Source organism: Anabrus simplex, chromosome 7 (genome assembly GCF_040414725.1).
Source record: "Anabrus simplex isolate iqAnaSimp1 chromosome 7, ASM4041472v1, whole genome shotgun sequence".
Taxonomy (NCBI): domain Eukaryota; kingdom Metazoa; phylum Arthropoda; class Insecta; order Orthoptera; family Tettigoniidae; genus Anabrus; species Anabrus simplex.
Genome location: NC_090271.1, coordinates 226,053,502 through 226,074,920, shown reverse-complemented (window position 1 = coordinate 226,074,920; position 21,419 = coordinate 226,053,502). Strand labels below are relative to the sequence as shown.

The following is a 21,419-nucleotide window of genomic DNA, read 5'->3' as shown; positions in this document are numbered from 1 at the left end:
CCCAGAAACTATCTTAAAACAATGGTATATACTGACCAAGGGGCTGCTTCCAAAGCACAATCCTGAATCGATTATACTTGTTGTCTAAATGGGTCCAAAATCCAGGTCAACTGCCCCTCATTATGGTACATATCACTAGCAAAGTAGAACCATGGTATTTGTCATGTTGCAGTACTAATCAAAAGTAGCGTAAACTCACGGTGTTCCACACATTATGGTACTACTCACAAGTATTGTACGTCGCACAGGTAACGCAGGCCTATGGTGTTTCTCGCATAATGGCGCCACTCATAGGCAATGCAAACCCACGGTATTCCTCATCTAGGTTTATTAATCACGGGCGCCGGTATTCCCGTGGTGTTCCTCACAAAGTGGGTACTAATTACAGGCAACGCCCAGACCCGTGGCGTTTCTCACTTAATGTTACAAATCACAGGCAACGTAAGCCCGTGATGTTCCGCATATAGTGGTACCAATCACAGTACTGGAAACCCACAGTGAACCAGTCTCTGCTACTACCAATCACAAACCTACTGTGTACCTAATATAGTGGTACTAATCGCAAGTAAAGGCGACTCATGGTGTTCCCCCCGTGATGGTACTGATCACAAGTAGTTCCATGGTCCTAATTCAATCATTCCTTGGTCGCCCCTTTTAGTCGCCTCTTACGACAGGCAGAGGATACCGTGGGTGTATTCTTCGTCTGCGTCCCCCACCCACAGGGGCTACATGTAATATGAAGAGCGAGTATTCCTTGACAATATTCGCACAATATTGAATCTTAAATGGGAGAATCTTACCCACCCAAGTTGTAAGATGAAATATTTCACACAGCAGTTTTCGCTGGTGCAACGATGATAAAATATCTTCAGCTCATCTCAACTAATTCTGGGGTCGCTGGTGCCACCAAGGCTCATTTCGGTTTTGGTTTACCCTTCCTGACGTCACGTGACTTTTGAGATGAAAAACTCAATTCAGGATCGACCGGGATTCGAAAATCAGTCTACCAGTTCTAGTGTAGAAAGTGAACTGGACCACTTGATATAGTCAAAGTGAAAGTTTGCTGATTCATTTGTCTTACTTTTCTTAAAAGATAATAATAATAATAATAATAATAATAATAATAATAATAATAATAATAATAATAATAATAATAATAATAATAATAATAATGGCTTTACGACCCACTAACTACTTTGTAACGGTTTTCGGAGACGTCGAGGTCCCGGACTTTAGTCCCGCACGAGTTCTTTTACGTGCCAGTAAATCTACCTATACGAGGCTGACGTATTTGAGCACCGGACTGAACCAAGGTCGAACTTGTCAAGTTGGGGTCAGAAGGCCAGTGCCTCAACCGTCTCAACAACTCAGGCCGGCATTTCTTAAAAGGAGTTCGCAGCACTAAATCCAGGAGAATTTCAGGTGGGGTTGGAAGGAAGATCTTCAATCACCGCCAACCTCTTTTCAACGATCAAAAGAGGAAATAATGAATCCTTTAGATTATGTCTGGTGTCGAGGTGCATATTTCTAACCCATGGTCCCTATGCTGAAAATTCCCCCATCCACATCAGTGCAAGCGCGATCCAAAAGAAAGTGAACGAACATCCCGTGCGTCACAGAGTCGTAGTGTGACGTCAGTGCTTTACACCAGTAGCCATCTAACATCGAGCACGGACAGCCGTTGCTTGTCTGTCATACAGCACATTCAGCTATCTGGAGAATGAGGATTCGAGTTGAAAGCTGACAGAAGCTGCGATGTGCTAGTGAAACACTCTTCCTTCCATCTCAAGTGCATCACAAAGCACCTGTTGACATCTAACACTCCTTAGGTTATTATACCTGATAGTGTACAAAGAAGGGGAATTTTAAACGCAACCTAGAATGAACCACTGATATTTATTTATTTATTTATTTATTTATTTATTTATTTATTTATTTATTTATTTATGTATTTATTTATTTATTTCGAATTTTACTCCGAAGAAACTGTGGCCGGATTTGTGAAAAATTGCTTGTTCAGGAAAAGCCATTACGTATCATGAGAAGAAATTGCTATGTCTGCTCACTACCGGCTTCTTTTTATTAAATTATCTTTCATGAATATTATATAACATAGGCTTATTTCTTAAGCTATCGGGAGAAATCAGTAAAATCAAACTCAAAAGTACCAATAATAATAATATTTGTTTTAACGTCCCACTAACTACTCAGAAAGTACCGAGCGAGTTGGCGACACGACTCGAGTCCCGTAATCGTGAACCACGACGATAGTTTTCCATTTTCTCGCCAGGTAATGCTGGAATTGTACATCAATTAAAGCCACGGTCTTCCATCCCAGTCCTTGCCCTGTCCTATCCCACCGTGGCCATAAGACCAGTTTGAATCGAAGCGACATAAAACAAATAGGGGAAAACCGTGGCCTTAATCAAGGTAAAAATGGGAAACTACGGAAAACCATCTTCAGAGCTGCCGAAAGTGGAATTCGAAACCAGCATCTCCCGACTGCAAGCTCATAGCTACGTGCCCCTAACCACGTGAACATCGCTCCGTGAAATTAATGTTAGATTTGTACAGAAATTATAAATTATTTTGAGTATGTGAACGTATATTTTAGCTGTATTTTCTTCGACAAGGTCTACTGTAACATACCGAATGACTTACAAACTGTTTTCTTCTGTGGGACACGTTGATGAATCAACGTTTTCGGAAGAATTCTCCCGCTACAATTAATCGGGATGACATTTAAAAACGAAAGGGCCTTGGTAGTGGAGAAATACTTTAACAAATCAAAAACATAAATCAATCCATCGATCAATGAATCAATCAGTCAATCACCACTGATCTCCATTTTGGGAAAATAACAAAAGAAAGAAAGAAAGAAAGAAAGAAAGAAAGTAGGAATATATCACGTCTTCATTATAAACTTCTATGACTTTCAGCGTTTAGTCTACAAAACAACAACAAATAAACAAACCCGATTGCTCATCAGCCCCGAAGGGCCATGGTCTACCAAGCGACCGCTGCTCAGCCCGAAGGCCTGCAGATTATGAGGTGGCATGTGACCAGCACGACGAATCCTCTCGACCGTTATTCTTCCTTGGCTTTCTAGACCGGGGCCGCCATATCACCGTCTGATAGTTCCTCAATAATTGTAATCACGTAGGCTGAGTGAACCTCGAAGCAGCCCTCAAATCCAGGTAAAGTCCCTGACCTGGCCGGGAATCGAACCCGGGGCCAAGAGGCAGGCATGCTACCCCTACACCGCGGGGCCGAAGTTCGGTCTGCAAGACTGTGAATTAACCAAGCGCATCACAATCCTCTATTTGCAACCAGTGTTGCGCTGTGGCCTCTACAGAATAGGCTACCTCTTACCTTTTAAAGCACTGAAAATTGTGTCTACCCATCGTCACCTTGGTGTCCCTCTGTTTCTCTCACCCTGCATGGCCGGGTCTTTCTTCTACGTAAACTATCCTCCACAATTCACCTCACATGACCCCAACACGAGAGCTTCATCCACTGAGTTCACTCCTAACAGCCTTTAATCCCCTCATTCCTAGTACCCTCTTGTCCCAAATCCTCAAGTACCACTGGCCACAGTCGGCGGAATAATTGAACTAGCATCTTGAGGAGGGGGGGGGGGGGGGAACTGGACAATAAAAAACAAATAAAAAAGAGCGGTTTTCAAATTAGGAAAAAGTATACAATATCTTGACAGTGGTTGAGACAAGCTGTTTTGCTATACATTTCCATTTATTTAGGAACGACCTCCTGAAATTTACAGACTGCCACTAAGTACAAGGTAAAACATATACAATTTTCTGTGCAGATCTATTAATTGAAGAAAACTCTAAATTATAAAGGAACAGTATAATTAGTGCGGCATTTCAGAGCTGTAGCTGTAGAAGTGGTGTCTCAGGATTTTGATGGAGCCTCGGGAGGACGAGGGTCGCAATTTCGGAGTTGAGCGTCTTTGGGAGTTGGAAGCTCTTCCATGTGACGACGAAGTGACGAGGTACGGTACCGCGAGCTCCGACCATTATCCCTATTATTTCGATTTAATGAAGGTGGTGTTTAGATTTGTAGTAAGGGATAGTGGGTTTGTATTTGTTAATCTTTTATAGATTAACCTCCTCTGGCTGACTGCTATGGTGCTCGAACCTGACAGTCGGATCTAATATGAATCCTTGAGAGCTGTTGTCTTTAAAGGCTATGCTGTCAGTTCTCTGAGAACTACCATTTACGGCCAGTCCGTGTATCTCCTCATGTACACTGAATCCCTTCTTTCTCAGTTCTTCGGCAATGAAGGATCTGATCTGGTGGTGCCGCGTGTTTCTTAGGAGCTCCCCGCGTGTGCAGAATCTCAGGACATGACCAAGAGTTTCTTTCTCTCCGTGGAAATGCCGACAGAGGTTGTTGTCCAGGGATCTTCCTGGCACCGAGCGTACTGCAAAAACATTAGCAGTCATCTTTATAGCCTCTCTCCACTCGTTACAAGACAGTCCGGTATATGCTGTTCATAATGGAGAAAAAGAAGTGTAACAGGTTTTCATAGATATCCTCACGAACCCTTATATGGATTGAGAAAAATGTTCATGAATATGTCATTTCGCTCACAGACAGTACAAAAATGACCCTAACGTACAAAACTTTGACGAATATAGGACGTTACGAAATAAGACAACACAACAAATACGAAATGCTAAACTGCGACACGCTTACAGTTTAATTACGCCTGACGGTAGAACAGCGACGACATTTTGGAAATCTATTAATAAGCTTGGACTTACGAAGAACAATACCAGAGAAGAAATTACAGTACCTCTCGAGACTCTTAACGAGTACTTTACTGCTAACTGCTCCGCAGTACGACACGACGACAAACAGACTTATGAATTACTATGGTACACACCCTACTCCTGACAGAGAGCAATTCTATTTCAGTCACGTGACGCCCCTCCAAGTCAGAAAAGCAGTCCTCGGAATAAGCACGAAAGCAAAAGGAATTGATGACATTGCGACTGACATGGTCAAACTAATTCTTGATTGTATATTATCAACCTTAACTCATATAATCAATTTCTCTCTTCTATACTCCACATATCCAACTCTCTGGAAGAAGGCTATTGTGCTACCTCTTCCGAAAAGCCAAACGCCTTCGAACGAGGGAGACTATCGTCCAATCTGTATTTTATCAGCTGTATCAAAAATCTTAGGATATGTAGTCCATACACAAATGTCTGAGTACCTTCGAACGCACAATCTCCTTAATCCTCTCCAGTCCGGTTTCCGACAAGGACACTGTACAACTACAGCCTTACTTAAAGTGACTGAGGATGTTAGACAAGCAATAGACGGAGGACGATTCACAGTTCTGGTACTACTAGATTACAATAAAGCTTTCGACAGCGTAGACATTCACATTTTACTTGTAAAGCTGAGGGCTCAACATTTTTCTCAGAGTACGATTGCTTGGATGCATTCTTATCTTCACGGACGTCAACAATGTGTGAAAGGTAATAATGGAATCGTTTCCTCGTGGTGCCACGTGAAGAGAGGAGTCCCTCAAGGCTCTGTACTTGGTCCTCTTCTTTTCGCACTCTTTGTGAATGACATATCATCCAATTTAAGACACTGCAAATACCATATGTACGCGGACGATCTTCAACTCTACACCGACTCTACCGCACGAGACCTCCAGGAAAATATCGACTTACTAAATATTGACTTACAGTCTGTTAGTGATTGGTCTGCTGCGCACGGCCTGGAATTGAACCCTACAAAGTCGCAAGTAATCCTTCTTGGCCATCAAAGTCAAATAACAAGTATAACTAAACGTCCGTTGCCAAGAGTAATCCTGCAGGATGTTCCAATTCCTTTTGTATCACAAGTGAAGAATCTCGGTGTTATCATGGACGAACGCATGACTTGGGTCTGCACATGTCTTACATATCTGTCAAAAAGTTTACTCAGCTTTACAATTCTTTATATAAATATAAACATATATTTCCAATAAAGCTTAAAAAGAAATTAATTGAAGCCCTTGTAATGCCACATTTTGACTATTGTGAAGTTGTTTTCAATGACGCCAGGTCGCAATTTTCCCTAAGGCTACAGCGCGCTCAAAATGCAAGTGTGAGATATATATGCAATTTAAGAAAATATGACCACGTGTCACCATCTTTCCTAAAATTAGAGTGGTCGCGACTCCATGTTCGTCGTAACCATCATACTTTGTCTCTCCTCCATCGAGTTCTTACTACATCTTCCCCATCTTACCTTTCTTCACGTTTCCGTTACTTATCAAATGTTCATGACAGACATACAAGGGCTCAAACATCCAACCTGCTCAGCATCCCTCACCATCGAACTGCCGCATATAACAGCTCATTCTCGGTGTCTACCGCACGAGAATGGAATCGTTTACCGGACGACGTCGGAGGAATACCAACTGCAGTGTCATTTAAAAGAGCATTAAGAGGTATAACAGAATGCGAGTGACCTGTGAATTTCTGGCCTTTCAGTGATCGTGCTACTACATTATTATTATTATTATTATTATTATTATTATTATTATTATTATTATTATTATTATTATTATTATTATTATTATTATTCAGATGTACCAAGTTTGAAAGGGCTTATCACTCGTGTCGTAGTATCTATTCATCTAAGTGCCTCTCCAAGAACCTCAAGCTCAGACACTACAACTCGGTAGTCAAACCATCTGTTCTGTATGCTTCTGAGTGCCTTGTAATGGCTAGGAAGGGCCTACTCAGAAAGCTGGAGTTAAAAGAAGATCCTGAGGAGGATATTAGGACCAATCAGAGAGAAAGGAGGCACTTACAGAATCCGCCATAATGATGAACTGTATGAACACCAGGAGGGCATCGTCACGTCTATAAGGAAAAGGCGCCTGACCTTTTATGGACACTTGGCCCGTCTGGATTCCGAAAGACTCACCAACAGGATATTTACAGTAACAGGAAGAGGCAAGGCTAAGAACAAATGGATCACGTCAGTTAAGTCAGATATGGAACAACTAGATATCCCACCGGGACAAACTCATGACCGACTACTGTTCCGTCAAGCCATCCGACACGGAGTTTTCCCAACGCCCCTTACAAGTAAGAAGACTACAGGAACTAAGTGGACCGAGGAGAGAAAGCTGGCTCATAGTCAGCAAATGAAGGAGTATTGGAAGAAGAAGAAAGCAACAACTTTACCCAAGAGTAGATACGAGCCCCGTGGTCCTCAGTAGGCCTAAACGACAAAGAAGAAGATTATTATTATTATTATTATTATTATTATTATTATTATTATTATTATTATTATTATTATTGCTGTTGTATGTATGTCCTACTGTAGTGGAATTTTATTTCAGTTGTATTTTGATCGTGTTTTAATTGTGTCTTCTAGAATTAATTACGGTAGTATTACTTATGACTTTAATGTATACTAATTGGTTTAGTGCAAGAGAAGGCCCAATGGCCTTAGCTACGCCAATAAAGACATTTATCTATTTCAATAAGGATGATTTTTTTGTAATAAGGTATAGGATTAATGAATGTTAAAGCTATACTTTATGTACCAGAGCTTTTAGTACAGGTACTCTGTCCTTCAGGCCAGCCTCAGTTCCTGGGGAAGACGAACGAACGAACGAACTAGTAAATTAATTAATTAAAAGGCAAGTAATTCCTTCAGCAATAATTGACAAACGCATGTTGTACTCTAAAGAGCGATTTCAGAAAGATCATTAGTGGTGCAACGATGGTTCGTCCTCAGTACAAGGACCACGTTCCCTATTTACGATAATACCATAATGTGAACATCTGAGTTCCAGTATGTCAAAATGTATCATTTACTAAGCTTTAGATGGATGCTGTTGGCCGAGTATATAGTATTGTGCCGTACAAGGAGAGAAGGTTTGGAGGAAATGCAAGAAATCTGAAGGACAGCCCTGGAAGAAAGAGTACGTTTGATCAGTCGGAATAAAAGGAAATATCTGCATTTCAGTGGAGATCAGGACTGAAATTGGTATGCAAGGAATAGTAATAAAGAGAGCGGAAAGAATAAAATATCCACGGTCTGTTGTGACAAAGGATGGTAATCTGGACAAAAATACAACCCACGGGAACCAAAGAGGGTGGATGAATCGGAGGAAAATGTCAAGTGTGCTCTGGGTCACCGAATAAAGGCAACGGTGAAGGGGGAAAAATGTATGAAACCGCAGTACTCCCAGCAATGATATATGGTGCTAAAACACTGGCAGTAAGGAAAACGCGGGAGAACAAGCTGCCGTGGCCGAAATGAAAATGGTCAGATGGATGTATGGGATCGCTAAACAGGACAAAATAAGGAATGAGGTAATATAGGGTATTGGAGACATCAAGGAAGATCCAGAAAAGAAGAACGGGGATGAAGGTAGGCTACATGTGAGGCAAGGAGGAAATGCTTAAGTGGGAGAAGACTGCTGGAGATGGAGGTCACAGGAGAAGGACCAAAACGGCGATGGATGGACAGTATCCGGGATGTGGGATTCAATGCGACGGTGGCGTGCCAGATGCGACCGTGTCGCATGTGACCCGTGCCACTAGCGACCGCATAATCTGTAACCGTGCCGGACGCGACCGGCATTGACAAGCAAATTGTCATTTGATAAGTTGTGTCATCACCCAAGATAAGGTAAGCTAAACGAAGTGCAATCCCATTTCAGTAAGTTCTATAAGCAGCTACTGCCCCTACTTTACATAACACTTCTGCGGGAAACTCGTTTTACAACACGAAACATGGTGATGCGTTTACGTCTTTTCCCACCGGGCGAGTTGGCCACGCGGTTAAAGGCGCGCGGCCCTGAGCTTGCATCCGGGAGATAGTGGGTTCGAATCCCAAGCCCTGAAGATGGTTTACCGTGGTTTCCCATTTTCACACCAGGCAAATGCTGGCTGGGGCTGTACTTTAATTAAGATCAGGGCCGTTTCCTTCCCATTCCTAGCCCTTTCCTATCCCATCGTCGCCTTAAGATCTGTCTGTGTCGGCACGACGTAATGCCAGTAGCAAAAAAAAAGATCCTAATTCTCAGAAATTATTTACGACTTAGGCCTACTTACTTATCATGTCCTATTAGTACCAGGAGTGTCCGAAGACGTGTTCGGCTTGCCTGGTGCAAGTCTTTCTACCTGACTCCCGTGGGCGTCCTGCGCGTCTGGATGTGGGATTATGATAATGAAGTAGGGAGAGATGAAACCCGGTTTCGGCACGTAGCCTACTCCTCTCGAATAATACCAAGGAGTCTGCTCAATGCTTTACGTCGCCATCCGACGGCCGAATCACCATCAACAGCATCATATCCCCGCACTCCATCTGAACACTGTGAAAAGATTTGGATTTGAATCCAGGCTTTTGGCATGCAATCTAGTGATTAGAAACTGTCTACCACCAACTTTCCTACCCTGCCGGCCAACATTCTGATGTTTTTTTTTTTTTTTTTCCATCCAGGCTAAGTGGCTCAGACGGTTGAGATGTTGGTCTTCCGACTCCAACTTGGCAGGTTCGATCCTGGCTCAATCCGGTGGTATTTGAACGTGCTCAAATACGTCAGCTTTGTGTCGGTGGATTTACTGGCACGTAAAATAAGTCCTGCGGGAAAAGTTCCGACACCTCGGCGTCTCCTTAAACCATAAAAGTAGTTACTGGGACGTAAAGAAAGCAACATTATTATATTTTTATTTCGACCAACGGCACTCGAACCTGCTAACCACTGTGTCAGAGCTTTATTTTAGAAAAGACCAAGTTAGCTACTTATAAGCAATCTGCCACTTGGTGACAGCCCTTAATGCAGATCAATTGTAAGTGATTGATGGGTCGCATGCGGCACGATGCTTATTCACTCGGTCGCTATTGGCACGATAATGGCCTGGTCGCATCCGGCACGGTCGAATCTGACACGTAACCAATGCGACGGAGGGCTGATGCTGGTGCAAGATAAGTGACATATTGAAAGGAAACATTGTTTATTTGAGTGTTTTTGAAGAGGAAAATCTCACTTGCTTCAAGTTGGTGTACAGAGAAGTTTCTCGATGTTTCGCAACGTGCTGTCTGAAAACCGACGATCCTTTGCACCGAAGAACCCGGAGATGACCATTGTGATATACTGTAAAGCCAACTGAGGTAACGTTTCCGAATTCCAATTTCTGTAACCGTAGTTGGTTAAGCCAAATATGATTCCAGTTATACTAATTTCAACTTCTTTCCCCAGGTTGTCCATTGAGGGTTTACTGAATTCATTTTAGGTGGAAAAATATTTCATTCTAAATTCTACAAATACTTTTTTAATAAACACGGAGTTCCATTTTTAAATTATGTTAATTTTTTTTTTGCTATTTGCTCTACGTCGCACGGACACCGATAGGTCTTATGGTGACGATGGGAGAAGAAAGGCCTAGGAATGGGAAGGAAGCGGCCGTGGCCTTAATTAAGGTACAGCCCCAGCATTTGCCTGGTGTGAAAATGGGAAACCGCGGAAACCCATCTTCAGGGCAGTGGGGTTCGAACCCATTATCTCCCGAATGCAAGTTGATAACTACGTGACCCAAACCGGCCCGAGCTGTATGTAGGAGAAGAATGATAGAAGCAGGTCACCGCATGAGTATGTCTAACAGATTAGAATAGATGTTGGCTACAATACAGTAGTTCCATTGAGACGGAAAAAAAAAGTGGTTGTATAACAACATAAAACCTGTGCGCTAGTTGTCGCAATTAATGTCCTTGTTCTGTGTTGAAAGTACAGTAAATCTCGATGGTGTACGTAAACAGTACGAGATACGTCCGCCCCTGTGAATCATGTGGCCTTGTCGCAGTGGAGAGGCTTTCGCGTCCCAATGAAGCAGAAGCCTAGCCATAGGGTTAGGTCAGGTCATCAGCCCAGAGGCTGGTAGGATCCTCAAATAGCACCACCAAAGGCTATGCAGTTATAGGGAAACTGCAAAAACCAATGGCAGAGCCCAAATGAGGCGTACTAGGCAAGATGAGGAGTGAGGTAGTTTGCCATTGCTTTCCTCACTGGACCAAAAGGTGCCACTGCAGTACGACTGATCCCATGAGCAACACCTTTCATAACACTCAGACACCAGTTGTCCCCCAAATGTCATTACTCAGCACCACCCATACCTCAGCAGCCTCCATATTGTCACAGCCATGGATGAGACTGGGACTTCAGTTGAAGCTACACTTTGCTCTGGCCTGTGCCAAGCCATAGGTCGGATTGGTATCTGTCGAGAGAACAGACTAACGAGTGGTTCATCAAAAGGGGGATAGCAGCCTTTCGGAAGTTGCAAGGGCGGTAGTCTGGACAATTGACTGATATGGCCTTGCAATAATATTTAACATGACTTAGCTGTGTTAGTGCTGCTATAAGGCTGGAAGTAACGGGAAACTACAGCCTTATGCTATATGGTCCTGTAACTAACTCACGAGGACATGCAGCTGTCCATGAATGAATGAATGAATGAATGAATGATGTACTCATGATGGCTTCCTCCCCGGTAAAAAATTCCGGAGGTAAATAGTCCCCCATTCGGATCTCCGGGTGGGGACTACACGGAAGGGGGAAATCATATACAGGTCTAGATGCCTACTTATTCAGCAGAGGACGAAGAAATCAAAAGAGTCTGTGAAGAGATAGAAGATTTAACACAATATGTAAAAGGAGACGAGAATCAAATTGTCATGGCAGATTGGGATGCAGTGGTAGGCCAAGGAAGAGAATGTAATGGCGCAGAAGAATTCGGATTGGGACAAAGGAATGAAAGAGGAAGCCGGTTAGTTTAATTTGGCACTGGCCATAATTTAGAAATTTATAATATTTGGTTCAACATCACAAACGACGGTTGTATACGTGGACGAGACCTGGAGACATAGGAAGGTATCATGTACTTCATTACGATTAGGCAGAGATTCAGAAACCAGATGTTGGATTGCAAGGCCTTCCCAGGAGCAGACGTGGAATCTGACCACAACTTGGTGGTCGTGTAATACCATCTGAAGACCGAGCTCGATAGCAGCAGTCGCTTAAGTGAGGCCAGTATCCAGTATTCGGGAGATAGTAGGTTCGAATCCCACTGTCGGCAGCCCTGAAAATGGTTTTCCGTGGTTTCCCATTTTCACACCAGGCAAATGCTGGGGCTGTACCTTAATTAAGGCCACGGCCACTTCCTTCCCACTCCTAGCCCTTTCCTGTCCCATCGTCGCCATAAGACCTATCTGTGTCGGTGCGACGTAAAGCAACTAGCAAAAAAAATACCATCTGAAGTTAAAGAAATGCGAGAAGATACGTTGAAAGAAAATGTGAGGGGCTTTTTCGAGGAACATGTTCCACAAGGATTAAATGAAAAGGCTAAAGGAAACACAGTAGATTAAAAGTGGACAGTCGTGAAGAATGAGATTAGTAGGGCTGCTGAAGAAAGGTTAAGAAGGAAGGTAAGATCAAGTAAGAATCAGTATATAACTCAAGAGATATTATACCTGATTGATGACCGGCGAAAATACAAGAATGCAAAAAATGAGAAAGTCAAAAAAGAATGCAGGCGATTAAAGGATGAAGTAGATAGAAATTGCAGGGCAGCTAAGAAAGAATGGCTGAAAGAGAAGTGCAAGATATTGAAGATTGTATGGTTGTAGGAAAGGTAGATGCTGCATGTAGGAAAATCAAGGAAAGCCTTAGAGGGAAAGAAAACTAGGTCTATGAATATTAAGAGATCAGAGGAAAGACCACTTCTAGGGAAGGAAGACACAAGGCAGAGCTACAGGCAAAATACTACTTTTCATTGAAATTTCAAGGATTGCTATAATTGCTTCTTCCCAGTTTGTCCTGCGACATTCAATATTTGGAATGTTTAAACTACATTCGTGAAATTATTCTAATGGCAGCTAGGAAACCAGACGTTTTCTGGTTTCCTAGCTGCCATTAAATAATTTCACGAATGATTTAAACATTCCAAATATTAATGTCGCAGGACAACAGGAAAACAAGTAACATCCTTGAATTCAAGAACTGAAAAAAAAGTTCCAGAGTATGACCAAAATAAATTCATGTACTAATATCGATCAGATATATTCCAGAACATTGAGCTATCTTGGACAGTAGTTTGAACTCAGTGAAGATTCTTCACAAGGCCACTTCCCACTTAAACCTTGAATATCCCAACATTAATTCAGTAGTTTGAACTCAGTGAAGATTCTTCACAAGGCCACTTTCCACTTAAACCTTGAATATCCCAACATTAATTCAGTGGGCAAATGGGTGAGGAGCTGCCTGGCCAAGGCTGTAAGGGCGTGCTCGGTTCACCCAGAAGAACGCGAGTTCGTTTCCCCGTCAGGAAGCCAAAAAAATTAAGAAACTTCCGGAGGTACACAGTCTTAAGGTTCACTCAGCCTACACCAAAAATGATCACCATGTTAATTCCTGGGGGCAAAGGCGACCGGGCGTTGAGCTAACCACTTTACCCCACCAAGTGCCGAGGTTACGGATAGTGGAAACCTTTACCTTCCACCCCTTCCAGGGCCTTCATGGCTTTGCTTTATACAAATGGGTGGATTATTTCAAGCTCGGTATGTAATAATAATAATAATAATAATAATAATAATAATAATAATAATAATAATAATAATAATAATAATAATAATAATAAATTAATATAATATAATATAATATAATATAATATAATATAATATAATATAATATAATATAATATAATATAATAATAATAATATATTATTATTATTATTATTATTATTATTATTATTATTATTATTATTATTATTATTATTATTATTATTATTATTATAGTGTATGGCCTCTGGAGATACCTATTGGTGACCCCCATGTCTGTGAGCATGGGATCCTACCTAGGATGAAATCGGAAGTTGAAGACGACACTAACACCCAGTCCCCGAGATGATGAAGGTTAAAATCTCCGTCCCGATCGGGAATCGAACCGGGGACCCTCGGCCCCAAGCCAGCATATTAACAGTAAGCCACGGAGCCTGACTAATGATGTCTTGATTGCCATCAAGGACTTGTTCGTGCATGTAGGTGATTTCTTACAATCAGTGTAAAAGTGGACCTCATGACAACAGTTCAGTATATTCTAGCAGTGCAATTAACGAGTGCTTTTGTAGAACACGTACTCAGTGTCATGCAAAATATTTAGAATAAAGAAACGATTAAAAGTGGTAATGGTGGTAGTTGAAATATTTGTGCATATTAACTACAAAAAGATGTGCAGAATTCGTGCCATTTCTCATACCCAGACGTGAAAAGAGCTTCTCAAAAGGTGCCAAAAAAAAGTGCATCTTCAAAGTGAAGGCCTCCAGATGAACTGGTATCAGATCCGCCTAAAAGGTAAGCCACAAGCAAAGGCCTATCCTTATATTTTGTGTAAAGTACTTATTATCCATAAAAAGGCATGAAATTGATGACGAGGATGAGGATGATGATGATTATTTAAAATTGGTAGATCTAATGTTTTGAATATGTACCTTCAGTTCTGGCTGTTATACAAGTTGGTAACCCTCTTTGTAGAAGACACGGAATTACCAAGGACTAGAAGATATTAGCCTTCTCTGCCTGCCTGTGGCTTAAGTAATCCTCTTCTTTGTAATACGAGTTTTCTTAGCGCTAATAACAATAAAGGCGTGTGGCCTCCGGAAAGAGGCCTGGTGCAGGTCATTTGATGTGACTCCCGTAGGCGACCTGCGCGTCGTGATGAGGATGAAATGATGATGAAGACGACACATATCCCCAGTCCCCGCGTTAGGGAAATTAACCAGCTATGGTTAAAACTCCCAACCCCGCCAGGAATCGAACCCAGGACCCCTGTGACCAAAGGCCAGCACGTTAACCACTTAGCTAAGGAGCCGGACTTCTTAGCGGAGAGAAGAGAACATCGCTTACGACAACATATCGTCTTGTCCTACTTTTAAGGTGCAAACTTCACCTGAAACCTGGCCTACTGAAGTGAATCTGAATATACTTTCTGAACGTTTCTATTGCTTACGGAATGAACACTCCCAGAGAATCTTATAATAATTTTATTGGCTTTACGTCCCACTAAATACTTTTACGCTTCCAGGCATGACAAGATACCAGAATTCTGTCCCTCAGGAGTTATTTTACGTGCCGGTAAATCTGTCGACATGAGGCTGGCGTATTTGAGCGTCAAATTCTACCAGACTGAGCCATGATCGAACCTGCCAACTTTCTATCATCTGAGCTACTCAGTCCGGTTTCTAGAGATCCCAGTAACTTAACCAACAAACCAAGCAACCAAGGTATGTTACTTCCACTTACTTGTGCAGACTTATTACCAAACTTCCCTTCTTGTCCTGAAGAGTGTAAACAAGGCTAGGTTATCTCTCATTTCCCAACCTCCTTGATGGTATTCCCTCCTAACTAAACAATCTCATTATTTCAAAGTTGATGATATTGATATTATGGCCCATCTAACCTAAACATTAATCAATTCCTTAGTTTCCTCACGATGACCATTTCATACCAGACTTAGTAATCTGGATACTCTTGTATGAACAAGAAAAACAAAAACAAAAAAAACATTAAAATAGGCCTATATTGGACTGGGCAAAGAGGGCACCGTCCGCTTGAGAGAAGGAGGTGACGAGTTCCGTCCCTCGAAATATGACGGTATATTGAGAAAGGTAAGGCAAGGGCCATAAATAAACAATGATTTTTTAACCTCCTTATTCCTCACTAAAGCAAACTGTCAGCGTTAAAAAAAGAACAGGAGTTGACCAAGAGACGTCAAATGAAAACAGGGGGGGGGGGGGGGGACTAGCATAAAAGAAAATGTTAGTTTCAGCTGGATTTCGTCATCGCCGAGCACATTTCGATTTGACTTGTTATCCCTTAGGGAACTACACATTTGTCAAAATACTTCTGGTGTTGAACATTCTTCGATTATTAAGTTTAGTAGCACGCAGCTTACGATTGCGCTTTACAGAAGAAATAAACTGAACCAAATTACATTTTTTATGGGTGCTTTATTTACACGGCACCGTTGACCTCAATCTTTCCACATAAAGAGAGATGTCAGATCATCCACAAGCCAGAAGCTCTGCCTGCTGGAAGGCCTACTCAGGTACCACCCTCGCAGGGACAGCCGGACGAAGGCTCTTGAAAATCAATATGGCAGGCAGCGGGCGGCAGCAGCAAGCTGGTGGCAGAGGCTAGCGAGACGGCAGCGCCAGCATTCAAGCTCTCCCTCCCCTCCCTGCTTCCCTGCGCACGCCGCACAACCGGACAAGTCGGCCTATTTACGTGTCCTCACGCCGTCCTTGGATGACACGTCAAGAAATAAGTGTCGCCATAATACGTTTGCCAGGGCCATCATTGAAACTGCATGCAAGACTAAAACAATTGCGACATCTTCCTAGTTGAAATGTAGCCAAAGTCCTCTCCTCACTTTGGTCCTAATGAGCGGTTAAACTCAAGATGCTTCTGTTGACGGTTACGAAGTTCCTATTAGTCCGCGAGTAACTCTTCACCGTCAGTATCTTTCAGATAGTATTTCTGCAAAATTTAACCAACAAAGAGTTAGCTAAGCAATGCACGTACCTGAATGGTTCAGCCAGCAGCGGGCGGGGGACCTGACGTTGCTAACGCTTCTCTCGACGAGCACAAGCGGCCTTGCACCTGGCGGGACTCGGGCAGGCGCGCACTGCAAGAGCTCGCTGCCGGCCGGCCAATAATAGACATGGAGGAACAAAGATTAGCAACGCCGTATCGCTTGCTGGGGAGGGCTTCTTTGGGCCATGCACTCAATAAAAATGCCACCGACTTGTTTTTTTGTCTTCTGACACGCTCGACCTGTAAGTGTTCGTTATTACTCGACTAACTAAGAAATTTTAAGTCCTTCTCTCAAAATAATAATTATAACCACGTTCGGTTATTAATTGTAACACGCAGTTACCTAAACATGGCAGATGCCGCCCACCCTCATCGGAGGGTCTGCCTTACAAGGGCTGCACACGGCTAGAAATAACCACACGAAATTATTATTATTAATATTATTATTATTATTATTATTATTATTATTATTATTATTATTATTATTATTATTATTAATTGTAAGAGTGCATATTAATTGTAATACACATATACATCAGACAGAAAACTGCGGCCCTATGGCTGAGTGGTGTCACAGCCTTCGATCCTAGGGGCCACGGGTTCGATTCCCCGCCTGGTCGAGAGCTTTCGATCATTCGGGAACTGGGTGTTTGTGCTCTCCCCAATATTCCTGCAACTCAAATACCATACATCCTCCAGCACACTTACATACAGCTTCATATAGGCTACAGGGCAATATCACCCACCCTCGACGGAGGGTCTACCTTCTAAGGGCTCTATCAGGCTAGCTATAGCCACTTGAAAATATCATTCTTCTATCTTCCCTTCTTTCTTTCTTTCTTTCTTTCTTTCTTTCTTTCTTTCTTCGTTATGCCCAATTAAAGAGCGCGTTTGAACTTGTTAGCTTGTTCTGATGGCTTCCCCTTCTTCTTCTTCTTCTTCTTCTTCTTCTTCCAAAATATCTTCATGAATTCGCTTTGGTGTTTTATCCGTTCTTCTGTCCACTGTTTTCAAGTGATCGTTTTAGCTTTTACCACAAATGTGTGATTTGCAACCAGAATTCCAAAAGACTTTACGATTTTTTTTATGGTATCGTCTGTAGTGTTTATTTCTTGTAAACCGGACGAATTGGCCGTGCGGTTAGAGGCGCGCGGCTGTGAGCTTGCATCCAGGAAATAGTGGGTTCGAATCCCACTATCGGCAGCCCTGAAGATGGTTTTCCGTAGTTTCCAATTTTCATACCAGGCAAATGCTGGGGCTGTACATTAATTAAGACCACGGTCGCTTCCTTCCAACTCCTATGCCTTTCCTAACCCATCGTCGCCATAAGACCTATCTGTGTCGGTGCGACGTAAAGCCACTAGCGAGGCCTTCGGTTCAGAGGGTCCCGGGTTCGATTCCCGGCCGGGTCGAGGATTTTAATCACGTATGATTAATTCCTCTGGCTTGAGGACTGGGTGTTTGTGTTTGTGCCAACACTTTCCTCTTCATATTCAGACAACACACTACACTATGAACCACCACAGAAACACGCAATAGTGATTACATCCCTCTATATAGGGTTGGCGTCAGGAAGGGCATCCGGCCGTAAAATATGGCCAAATCCACCTGTGCAGCATAGTTCGCACCCGCGACCCCACAGATGTGGAAAACGCGATTGAAGAAGAAGAAGAGGAAGAAGAAGAAGAAAGCAAATTGTTAAGCGCCCTAAAGGACTGATTATTTAGATGTTCTTTCGTCCAAACTGTCGTAAAAATTCTCGGAGATGTGTCCTTGGACAGAGCATATGAGCTATGGGAAGTAAAATTCCTAATAATAATTGTAATTGAAGTCTAACAACTTTTCTTAACTAACGTGTCCTTCTTCGTGCAAGACAATGGGCGATGATAGCTTTCTCAATGAGACCAACAAAATCGGAAAGTCAATTGAGGCAGGAGATCTACCTTTTCCTTTCCTCCTAACGATAACTGCATGATTATGGATAACTGCATCAGTGCCTGACGAAGTATTGTTCATGAAACTATGTTCATGATAAAGGCGTTAACTATGTTAATGACGATATTGCCTTATATAGCAAATGCCTGTCCAGCACCACCGAATCTAAGTCTAACCATGGAAAAACAATATTTGCCAAATTATTTTAGAATTTTTCAGAAATACAGTATACATTACCGATAAAAGCACTCCTAAATATGTAATGTACTGTTTACATTTTAAATTATTATTATTATTATTATTATTATTATTATTATTATTATTATTATTATTATTATTATTATTATTATTATTATTATTATTATTATTATTATTATTATTATTATTATTATTATTATTATTGATACGAAGCTGGAACAGGTAGATAATTTCAAGTATTGAGGACGTGTGTTCTCCCAGGGTTGTAATACATTACGTGAGACTAAATCAAGGTGCAGTAAAGGTAATGCAGTGAGCTCGCAGTTGCGATCAACGGTATTCTGTAAGAAGGAAGTCAGCTCCCGGACGAAACTATCTTTATATCGGTCTGTTTTCATACCAACTATGCTTTACGGGAGCGAAAGCTGGGTGGATTCAGGATGTCATATTAGCAAGTTAGAAGTAACAGACATGAAAGTAGCGAGAATGATTGCTGTTACAAACAGGTGGGAACAATGGCAGGGGGTATTCGGAATGAGGAGATAAAGGCTAAGTTAGGAATGAACTAGATGGATGAAGCTATACGCATTAATCGGCGTCGGTGGTGGGGTCATGTGAGGCGAATGGAGGGGGATAGGTTACCTACGAGAATAATGGACTCTGTTATGGAGAGTAAGAGAAGTAGAGGGAGACGAAGACGACGATGGTTAGACTCAGTTTCCAACGATTTAAAGATAAGAGGTATAGAACTAAATAGGCCACAGCATTAGCTGCAAATAGAGGATTGTGGCGACGTTTAGTAAACTCACAGAGGCTTGCAGACTGAACGCTGAAAGGCATAACAGTCTATGAAATTTCGTATGGCTTTTAGTGCCGGGATATCCCAGGAAGGGTTCGGCTCGCCAGGTGCAGGTCTTTCTATTTGACTCCCGTAGGTGACCTGCGCGTCGTGATGAGGATGAAATGATGATGAAGACAACACATACACCCAGCCCCCGTGCCACTGAAATTAACCAATTAAGGTTAAAATCCCCGACCAGACGGGGAATCGAACCCGGGACCCTCTGACCCGAAGGCCAGTACGCTGACCGTTCAGCCAACGAGTCGGACATAACAGTCTATAATGATGTATGTATGTTATTATTATTATTATTATTATTATTATTATTATTATTATTATTATTATTATTAGCTTGTGGTTTAACGTCACACTAACCCAGGAAGGGTTCGGCGACGATGCGAAAGGAAAGGGTTACGAGTGGAAGGAAGCGGTCGTGGCCGTAATTAAGGTGCCTTGTGTGAAAATGGGAAACCACGGAAAACCATCTTCAGAGTTGCGGACGGTGGGGTTCGAACCTGCCATATCCTGGATGCAAACTTACAGCTAAACGGCATGGACCACGCAGGCAACTCGCTATGTATAGGTACTGAGAGTTTCTTCATAAAACACACTGACAAAGAAAGAGTCTGAGAGCTGGATATCCTACGAGTACAAAGAGGTAAACGAGTGGAAGTATTCGCAACTGTCTGGAACTCAGTAGATGGCAGTCATGGCAGGAATGTAATCGAAGTGATCAAACACCCTAAAGATATCCTGCAACACTGTAGTTGTCTGAGCAGTTCCAGGTAGTAGTTTTAATACAAACCGCTGCTGCCACGAAGACTATAGCGAGATCGAAAACCTCTTGTAAACTCAACCGCACAAAAATTGGCTGGCATAGACATATTTAATTTTATACATTCTCAAAAACGATGGCTGAAGAGATGGTACTTGGAATCCTACCGCCTGCACAATATGTTCGTCCTATTTCAAACAAGAGAATTTTGACAGAAAGGCATCTTCTGTGACGGCCGAATTTTGTGCGGTTGGGTGTACATACATTATCATATTATCAGGCTTCTGCGCGTAAAGAGAACTTAACTGTGAAGGAATACACTGCACTTCCGGCGTTCGAAAAAGCGGCAAGTGTTTGAGGAAGTGTACTGCGTTTCAGAACTGGCTCGAACAGGAGAGTATCAGCATCACACTACAACCTACGTGTTGGATCCAACGGTCCCCTTTGAGACGAGCATAGACCAGGTGTTACCAAGTCTACTTATTTTGGAGTAGATCTCCATTTTTAACCATCCACCTTTCTACTGATAAATATCAAAAAACCGAAGGTAATTCATCTGTTTGTAAAGCTCTCATAGGATGTTTGCAATTTTTTCAAAAAACAATGGGAAATCCTCTGAAAGAAAATCCTCTGATGCGTTAAGCTTAGAAGGTCAGTAGAAGAGTATTAATATGCGTTGCTTTCAATTTAAGCACGAGCCTCGGGTGGAAGAATAAACCATATTTAGGCCAAACTCCATGTACCCTTGGAACGAATGACAACTCTCCAAAGTTTGAAGATAATCCTAGGAATACAGGAAGTAATATCAACGAAAGGCAAAATACTCGGACTGGACTAAAATACAAACATAAACTGGGAATAGGAACTCCAAACGTGATAACTGTAACAGGCAAGAGTGAAGAAGATTGTAGATATGATGAACAGAAGGAAGATTCATATACTGGGATTGAGCGAGACCAAAAGGAAAGGGACAAATTCAAAATTTTTAAGAGGAGTTTACAAACTGTACTGGCATGGAAATAGAAGAAAGG

General features: G+C 42.1%; 1 long non-coding RNA gene across 1 annotated transcript in view; it reads right to left on the bottom strand.

The window, feature by feature from the left end:
- Nucleotides 1–16,676, bottom strand: part of LOC136877338 (uncharacterized) — a 304,515-nt gene extending 287,839 nt beyond the window's left edge. The window contains exon 1 of the long non-coding RNA XR_010860752.1: nucleotides 16,628–16,676. This is a non-coding gene — a long non-coding RNA (uncharacterized lncRNA). The remainder of the gene's footprint in view (nucleotides 1–16,627) is intronic.
- Between the last annotated feature and the right edge of the window lie 4,743 nt (nucleotides 16,677–21,419).